The following is an 8,765-nucleotide window of genomic DNA, read 5'->3' as shown; positions in this document are numbered from 1 at the left end:
TAGGGTGTGGGGGGATGTTTGGAGGGGAAACCCCTTTCCAGGAGGGGTGTGCGTGTAGGGAAGCCCCTATCTGTGGGGGATGCGTGCGTGGGGGGGATGATATGGGGGGAGGAAGCCCCTTTCCAGGGTGTGTATGTGGGGGGGAGCCCCTTTCCGGGGGGATGTGTGCGTGTGAGGGGAGGGTTGTGGGGAGACACGGGGGAAGCCCCTTTCCCTGGCCGGGGGGTCCCTGTGTCCGGGCTGGGGCGGGTTACACTTGCAGGTTTACAGCAGTAGCTGGAGCTGGCTGCCCGGCGCTCCCGGGGCCGGACGGGCTCTGCAGTGGCCGCCGCAGACACTAGGTGTCGCCCTGGCCCCGCTCTCCCTCGGCCCCTCCTGGGCTCCGGCTGCGCTGTCTGCGAGCGAGTCGCTGGAAGAGGCAGAAGCGCCGCGCCGCAGCCGAGTGAGTCCCTGGCAGCCAGCCTCGCCCCGCAGCAGCGCGTCCCCAGCCCGCCCGCGCCGCGCCCCCGCTAGCAGCTCCCACCGGTGGCGAGCGACTCCCTGCCGAGGGCCGGCCTACGGGGGTGCTCGGGGGCGGCCGCCGAGCGGGGTCGGGAGCCGCGGAGGCGGCGGCAGCGGCTCGGGGAGCAGCCATGTTGGAGAGGGGAGTAAAGTGACTCTCGGCGGGGAAGGGAAGCCGCCTGGGCGGAGGAAGCGGCTCTCGGGGCGGCGGAGCGAGGGGGCTCGGCTCCCGGAGGCGGCCGCGCTTAGGAGGGGGAGGAACCGCCCCCTCCCCCACTCCGGACCAGCGGAGACCCGGCGCGGCTGGTGAGTTGGGGCTGCCCGTTGTCTCCTCTCCCCGGGGTGGGGGTCCCGCTCCCGGGGCTGAGCCGGGCCCGGCCCGAGGAAGGGGGCAGCCTTGGCCCTGGGTGGGGTAAAACTGGGCCCAGAGGGAGGGGAAGGGGGCTGGGCCTGGGACGGGCGAGGGGCTGTCAGAGCAGCGCCGGGGGTGACCAGGTGCCTACGTGGCTCTGCCCCCCGGCCGTGACCCCGTGGGGCGGGGGGGCTGTCAGGGCCGCTCCGGGGGCGGGACAGGGTCGGGGTTACCGCCGCGGAGCCCCCGGCCCCTCCTGCGTTTCCGGGATGTGACTGCAGCAGGCAAGCGGCAGCCCCGCGGGGTAACACAAATAGGTCCCGGCGGCGGCCCCACGGCTCCCTGAAGGCGATGCGAAGACACTGACTAGGGCAGCAAGGACGCGGCGGGATCCTACCCCGTTGTGTGCGGGGCGTGGGGAGGGAAGGGTGAGTCCTGGTGCTGCTGCTAACCATTTTGAAACATTGAAGGCACAAGCAAGTTAGGCCTGAAGGAAAAGTTGATTGTTGCCGTGAGTGCCTCGTTCAGTGTCGCTGATATGAATTTTATGCCTAAGCTCTTTCTCCTTCCCCCCATGAAAGATGTTTCTCACCTTGACAGCTCTTCTCCTCCAGCCCCCACACGTATGACACATGCACTTACATTGCAGGGTTTTTTCTCCTCCTCATTTTTTCCTTGACTAAACAGTGTTTTTGCCCTAAGCTTTGGGAAGGGTTTCCAAATGATAGGATATATGAACACTTATTGACCCTGAACGGCTGTGAATTCCCTCTCTCCCTCCCCTTCCTCTCTGGGGTTTGTAATATCGTAGATGCAGCCTGCGCAAAATAGCTCTTCTCCCACAAGAAAGGGGGAAAGTACTTGGCATGAATCACATTATATTTTGTGGAAAGTCATCACACTTTATATAATAGAATTCACAGAAATGGATTAGCTGCTTCTCAAACAGTATTTTGCTGGCCTTGATCCCTTTTATCTCTCCTCTCTGCAACAATTTTGGTTGCTGTAGAGAATTTAAAAGTTGCTTTGAATTTGGTACTGTCCTTGGCACCTTGTTTATGACAGTTAACAATATTGCCAGTGTTGTGAGGAAAATCAGGCAGAGGCATATCATAGCCCAGGCCAAAGAATTCCTTTCAGAAACTCTGCATGCTTTCTTTATTCAAGGGTACAAGGTAAAAAAACCCCACCACCCCCGACACCTACCTTGTAGTCACTCAGATTTGGATTATGTGTTGGGGCGATAAATGTTCATGTAGCTTTTTTAATTTATTTATTTTTAATTGCATTCATTTGAGTTGGAGAGCTACTTGCCCTGAAATGGGAGGTTAAGAGCTTGGATGCTTTTGTGCAGATTAAAGCATTTATGGAAACTGGGACTTGGTACTAAGTTTGGATTTATTTTTATATAAATATAGTTCGGAAAGTAAAGTAGATGATCTGGCATTGTATGCGTTTAAGATATTAGATAATTTGAGATGTGCTTTATGGAAATCCCATGTTCTGACTTTGTGACACATCTGCATACTTTTGTTAATGACTGGAGACAAAACTATGTTTTGCGTAATTAACATTAAAATACCAAATATAATTAGATATTGAACTAAGTCTCTAAAAATAGTTTTGTATTTTTACTTGAAAGGACAATGTAATATATAGAAGTAGTTACCACATTAAGCTGGTAAAAGGTCATTAAACTTTCAGACCCCAAAACATACTTTTTATTTTGGTGTAACTGTTTAAATAGCATTGTTTTTTACAGGACAGACTGGATTATGAGATCTTCAATAAGGAGAACATGATATTTAGGTCCCTATCCTGCAAGCTGTTCTCCACACATGAGAACCTACCCCTGCAAAAAGCCCCACAGTAGTCAGTGGGGCTCTACTTGGGTACGGAGACTCCTCCACATGGAGCAGCTTGCAGAACTGGACAAAATCACGAGTAGAAAATGAAGGGTTGTTTCATCTCTTCTATGGGTGGAGAATGTAGTGTCTTCGCTGACCTTTTATTATGTAAAACACTAGAGATAGTCTCTTTGCTAGTAATAAGCAAATATCTTTAAAATATTCTGGAGAATTCCATTTATAACAGTTGAGAACAAAATTGCTTTGTTTTCTCAACCATCCTTGCTTTAATTTCTCCATAAATCTTATGAGTCTGAATAAACATGATTGCTGGTTAGTCTGAATATTAAGAGTTAATATTCTGTGTGATTATATTGATGAACAGTGGCACTTTTAGAGTAGAATTGTGCAGAATTTTTTTAATTGATTATCAGAATTTAAATCCTGCTAATTTCTTAAATTACTGTCTGTTGCTGAAAGGAAAAACTAGGCTTTTAGTGTAGTGTTTTATTTTATTCACATCTGTTTCAACTAGTCTTAATAAAACTAGGTTCAGTATAGTGTATTTAAACAGTCCAATCTGAAAAGTGCACCTTTCTTTTCATGATGGAAAAATAAAGGATTTATTCAGAGAAGGGTAACCTGGAGAAGGATTCAGTGAATTCACTTTATTAATCTCTGGTTTCAGAGTAGCAGCCGTGTTAGTCTGTATCCGCAAAAAGAACAGGAGTACTTGTGGCACCTTAGAGACTAACAAATTTATTAGAGCATAAGCTTTCGTGGGCTACAACCCACTTCTTTAATCTCTGTTACACAAATACTTTTTTTTTCTTGTTTTCCCTTTTTGGTGAGAACATCGGAAACCAGGGGAATTTCACATACTTTTCAGCTTTTACTCAAGAACAGCTAAACAACTCTTTTAAAAAGCACATAGCTAATATCTTCTGCACTGAATGTTTAGTTCAAATGCAGTTTTAAAATGCACAATATTATGTCCCAAACCCAGGATTTATCATGGAAATATTGTTCCTAGCTTAAACATTGTGGTAAACGTGGTAAACATTGTTTGTGCTATAAATCATTACAATTGTTTACTTTCATTTGACCTAACTATAATTCTCTATCCTCTTCTCCACATCAGATAACTTTCTTGACACGTGTTAATGAAGGGTGAGATGATACTTAAGTGTTTCTGTTAAAGCCCCTAGGGTTTATAAATATATTGTAAAAACATTGCTTTACTTAAAAACATGGTATAAAATGCATTTGGCCAAGAAGTTCCAGGAACTTAATGAAATATGTCTGTGCTTCCTACGGTAGCTGCTGCTTGCCTGTGGGGTGAGCTTTGATGCCCCATTGGCCAAAACTTCACATTTACACTTGAAACTAAATAATCCTCTGTACTTAAATCAATACACATCTGTCATCTTGACTAAACTGCCTGAATAATAGCTCTAGCAGATGTTAGTTTCCTCCTCTCTTGTGAAGGGAGGTGTTAACTTCAAAGCTCAGTTGAAACCACTTAAATAAGAAAACTTCTAGACAATAATCTAAGCCCCAAAACATTCTTTGGTTGTGATATTTAACCATTGATGTTGACTCTTCCAATGTGGGGGGAAAGGCCATAATTAAACTCAGCTTGCCAATTCAGTGCACAAGAATAAATAAATAAATAAACAAATAAAATAAAATAAAAAATGAATTTCAGTTTCTATTTAATCTAGTCGTAACAGGAATGTATATTTAATAAAAGTACAGTGTAGCCAGCTTGCTTCAAAATAACCTCGATTAGTGGTTCAGTTTGTAGTTTTTGAAGAGTGTAGTTTCCTTGGCAGATTCCAAGTGACTACTGAAAGAACTGATAAATGTTAGTTGCTTAATGGAGGTGGCCTTTTAATAAAATAGGAGCAGAACTATATTTGGTAGACTTGGGTTGGGAATGTGGGGCAGGCTGAAGAAAGGAGGTTGTCTCATAAAGGTGATTTCGAATACAGATTGCACTGCACTTGCCTCCCCCCCCCGCCCCGTATATCTATACTTCCACTTAACTTTATTGGAAAGCGTTACTATTATTGGAGCGAAGTGTGAAGTCATACAAGAATACAGTTGCATTTTTAGAACTAGGACCAGACAGAGTAATAGATATTTATAGAGTTTACGGCCAGAAGAGTCCACTAGATCATCTAGTCTGACCTGCTATATGTCACAGGCCATTGAAGCCACGCAGCATCCGCACACTAAACCCAACAACCAACATTAAACGAAAGTATTATAGGCCACAGGAGACTAAACTGTTATGTGTCACAGGCAGTGAATAGGACATATCGAGGTGCACTGATGCTCTTAGTCTGGAAGCATAACTGTGTTGTTTATATGGAATTATGGAAACTAGAGATGGAAAAGACCAATTAAGTCATTTAATCATCCACCTGCCAATGTAGAATTATTTTCCTTGAAGATGATTTAGTACTTAGATCCTGTCAGTATTGGAGAACGAACCATACCAATACAAAATTCTCTGCCATATTTAGGAGTTTGAGTTCTAACACAATTTTTTTAATTGATTAGAAAATTTGGTTCAGTATGGAATAGTATATTAACATGGGTCTTGACAAATAACAAAGGAGCTTGGAGGAACTGATCTGAGGAAAGTTTAGAAACTCCGTGGATGGCTTGGTCAGGCAACACCTGGGCATGAGGCAGGGAAAGAAAAGGAGAGATGATTGTTTACCTACCATAATCTGAAAAGTAAAAATACCAATTGTGAATGGGAGTATAATTGGGCATAATGGAATGAAATTATGCAAGGGAAAACTTGATTAAAATTAGGAAAGTTTCTAAACAAAAATATTTTTGGGGTTTTCTCAAAAACATAAATATGCCTCAGCATGGGTCTTTGTGTTCTAATTTCTTTTCTGCCAATGTGGATAAAAAAACCATTGTATTATAATCATGTTGGGGGGACAGGCTGGTCTTGAAGAAGGTCTTAATCTGTTCTTTTTTAGAAAGATGTTTGGCTTTATCATTTATGAAACAGTTTTTTTGGTTTTTGTTTTACAAGAGAAATACAAAAGCTAATGCAACGAACAGAACAGTTAAATACAATTATGATGATGATGATAAAGGAATGCTAGCAAACAAGCCCTATTGCTTTATGCTTTTAGTTTTTCCTTTTTCTACTGTAAGCAGGCCTTAATGGATGTTGCAATTTGGAATTTTTCTTACGTTCTCCCTTCTTTTGTTTTACTTTTAATCCACTGCTTGCAATTATACTCCCGCACACACTCCCTGTTGGTGTTTTCAAATACTGGTAGAACAGTTACCATCTCTCATCACCTTCCCCTCACACAGCTGATGTATGGTTGTTATAAACACATGTAGGCCCTGATCCTGGATTTACATATGTTCTTAATGTCAATGAGAATAACCACATGCTTAAAGTTAAGTATGTGCATAACTGTGTTTGCAAGATCATGACCTTTGCTTCTCAGGAATATTATAGATTAGGGAAATTTGCAGTGTGTCATTACACTGAAGTCGTTACAACACTGCAAATCTCCATAATCTAAATAGCGTTTCTTCAGAAACTAATTTCTTCAAGCATTTTGTTGCTCTTCTCTGAATTCTGTTTGATTTTTCTGATATCGAGGTGCCCTCATCTGTTTGTTTTATTTAGCTTTAAACCCCAAACATGTTTATTCAATAATCTTTAGGAACCTTAACAACTAATCATAGACTGGAAGGGACCTCGAGAGGTCCAGTCCCCTGCACTCAAGGCAGGACCAAGTATTATCTAGACTATCCCTGACAGGTGTTTGTCTAACCTGCTCATAAAAATCCCCAATGATGGAGATTCCACAACCTCCCTAGGCAATTTATTCCCGTGCTTAACCACTCTGCCAGTTAGGAAGTTTTTCCTAATGTCCAACCTTAACGGCCCTTTCTGCAATTTAAGCCCATTGCTTCTTGTCCTATCCTCAGAGGTTAAGAAGAACAATTTTTCTCCCTCCTCCATGTAACAACCTTTTATGTACTGGAAAACTGTTATCATGTCCCCTCTCAGTCTTCTCATCTCCAGACTAAACAAACCCAGTTTTTTCAATCTTCCCTCATAAGTCATGTTTTCTAGACCTTTAATCGTTTTTGTTGCTCTTCTCTGGACTTTCTCCAATTTGTCCACATCTTTCCTGTGGCGCCCAGAACTGGACACAATACTCCAGTTGAGGCCTAATCAGCATGGAGTAGAGCAGAAGAATTACTTCTTGTGTCTTGCTTATAATACTCCTGCTAATACATCCCAGAATGATGTTTGCTTTTTTTGCAACAGCGTTACACTGTTGACTCATATTTAGCTTGTGATCCACTATGACCCCCAGATCCCTTTCTGCAGTACTCCTTCCTAGGCAGTCATTTCCCATTTTGTATGTGTGCAACTGATTGTTCCTTCCTAAGTGGAGTACTTTGCATTTGTCCTTATTGAATTTCATCCTATTTACTTCAGACCATTTCTCCAGTTTGTCCAGATCATTTTGAAGTTTAATCCTGTCCTCCAAACCACTTGCAACCCCTCCCATCTTGGTATTGTCCGCAAACTTTATAAGTACTCTCTATGCCATTATCTAAATCATTGATGAAGATATTGAACAGAACAGAACCCAGAACCGATCCCTGCGGGACCCCACTCGTTATGCCCTTCCAGCATGACTGTGAACCACTGATAACTACTCTCTGGGAACAATTTTCCAACCAGTTATGCACCCAGCTTATAGTAGCTCTATCTAGGTTGTATTTCCCTAGTTTGTTTACGAGAAGGTCGTGCGAGACAGTATCAAAAGCCTTACTAAAGTCAAGCTATACCACATCTACCACTTCCCCCCATCCACAAGACTTGTAAACCTGATAGCTTTCTTTAACAGGATGGTTTGACATGATTTGTTCTTGACAAATCCATGCTGACTGCTATTTATCACCTTATTATCTTCTAGGTGTTTGAAAATTGATTGCGTAATTATTTGCTCCATTATCTTTCTGGGTATAGAAGTTAAGATGACTGGTCTGTAATTCCCCGGGTTGTTCTTATTTCCCTTTTTATAGATGGGCACTATATTTGCCCTTTTCCAGTCTTCTGGAATGTCTGCCGTCTTCCATGACTTTTCAAAGATAATTGCTAATGGCTCAGATATCTCCTCAGACAGTTCCTTGAGTATTCCAGGATGCATTTCATCAGGCCCTGGTGATTTGAAGACATCTAACTTGTCTAAGTAATTTTTGACTTGTTCTTTCCCTATTTTAGACTCTGATCCTACCTCTTTTTCACTGGCATTCACTATGTTAGACATCCAATTGCCACCAACCTTCTTCGTGAAAACTGAAACAAAGAAGTCATTAAACGCCTCTGCCATTTCCACATTTTCTATTATCTTTCCCCCCTCATTGAATAACGGGCCTACTCTGCCCTGAAGTACACTGTAATAAAGTGTACGATAATGGGTTGCCAGGTTGGTGTCTGCTACAGACTACCAAATCACACTAAGGAACAGGATGACCAACCCATAACCATCTGTGTGTAACGTGTAAGGAAAAAAGTTGCCATATTATGGGGGATTTCAATCTGAATGACATATGTTGAAGGTGTCCTCATATTGCCAATACTAAATCATCCTTGGAATTTCTAAGAAGTATAGATGACAGTTTTCTAACTTAAAAAATGTTGTATCCAACACAGGGGAATTGTATGTTAGACCTAATTCCGACTGATAAAGAAGATTTGATCACAGAGCTAAAAGTTAGTGGTTGCTTAGGTGCAAGTGATCATGATTTGATTACATTTGTTATATATAAACACAATCAAGTCCAAACCAGTCACATATATACTTAGTGCTTTAAAGATGCTAATATCACCAAGCTGAAAACAACTATGAATAAAATCAAGTGGGAGAAAGAACTTAAACAGAAAAATGTGAATGATAATTGGGCACTGTTTAAGAACATTTTACCAGAGGCCCAAAAAGCCACAATTGAGAGAGAAGGCTACAGTAGTTAAAAAAACAGCCTAGTTTAGGGGA

At 42.7% G+C, this 8,765-nt stretch overlaps 1 protein-coding gene across 1 annotated transcript in view; it reads left to right on the top strand.

The window, feature by feature from the left end:
* Positions 1-399: 399 nt before the first annotated feature.
* CDK17 (cyclin dependent kinase 17) overlaps positions 400-8,765 on the top strand; it is a 155,633-nt gene continuing 147,267 nt past the window's right edge. Inside the window, exon 1 of the mRNA XM_024197960.2 lies at positions 400-807. The gene's annotated coding sequence lies outside the window, so the exon portion shown is untranslated. The remainder of the gene's footprint in view (positions 808-8,765) is intronic.

The sequence above is a fragment of the Terrapene carolina genome, unplaced genomic scaffold, assembly GCF_002925995.2.
Source record: "Terrapene carolina triunguis isolate 2854851 unplaced genomic scaffold, T_m_triunguis-2.0 Scaffold68, whole genome shotgun sequence".
Classification (NCBI taxonomy): Eukaryota; Metazoa; Chordata; order Testudines; family Emydidae; genus Terrapene; species Terrapene triunguis.
The sequence above is the reverse complement of the archived record's forward strand: the minus strand, read 5'-3'. Positions and strand labels throughout refer to the sequence as shown.